The 663-nt window shown below is 36.0% G+C and overlaps 1 non-coding gene across 1 annotated transcript; it reads left to right on the top strand.

Moving 5' to 3' along the window:
* Positions 1-237: 237 nt before the first annotated feature.
* Positions 238-345, top strand: LOC131244852 (small nucleolar RNA R71). The gene has a single exon (XR_009170624.1). It is a non-coding gene; the product is annotated as a small nucleolar RNA R71 (small nucleolar RNA).
* The last annotated feature ends 318 nt before the right edge of the window (positions 346-663 follow it).

Here is a 663-nt window from a genome sequence, read left to right on the forward strand (position 1 = left end):
ATCATCTTCCTCTTTTAAAATATAAATTCCTCCCCTTTCGTTTGATTGAGTAGGCTTAAAAGTGGTAGTTCTTGAGGAGGTATCCCATGATTGCGCGTTTTCAACAGGTTTATCAAAATAATCTCATACATCATCGGCTTCTTTGTTCATGAATTTTACATTGCACATTATCTCCCCAAATTGGCGCATGGATGAGGTCAATCCTTCATAGAAAAAGCTCGTTATCCTCCATGTTCGTAACCATGTTGTGGACATGAATTTATGAGATCCTTAAATCGTTCACAACATTAGAAGAAGGTCTCATCTTCTTTTTACATAAAATTCATGATTGTTTTTCTTAAGGTATTCGTTTTATGATATGGAAAGAACTTTTTAAAGAACTCCTTTGTCATCTTAGCACATGTGCCAATGGACCGTGGTCTTAAGGAATGTAACCACGACTTAGTCTTTTCTTTCGAAGAGAAAAGAAACAATTTCAGTTTAACTGTGTCCTTGGATACATTTGGGAAGTGTAATGTAGATATTATCTCATCGAACTCTTTCATATGAAAGTATGGACTTTCAAATTCTAGTCCATGAAACTTAGGAAGGAGTTGAATCACCCCCGGTTTAACTCCAATGTTCCTGCATTCAATGGGAATATCATACAGGAAGGTGTACTCA

Source organism: Magnolia sinica, chromosome 4 (genome assembly GCF_029962835.1).
Source record: "Magnolia sinica isolate HGM2019 chromosome 4, MsV1, whole genome shotgun sequence".
NCBI lineage: Eukaryota > Viridiplantae > Streptophyta > Magnoliopsida > Magnoliales > Magnoliaceae > Magnolia > Magnolia sinica.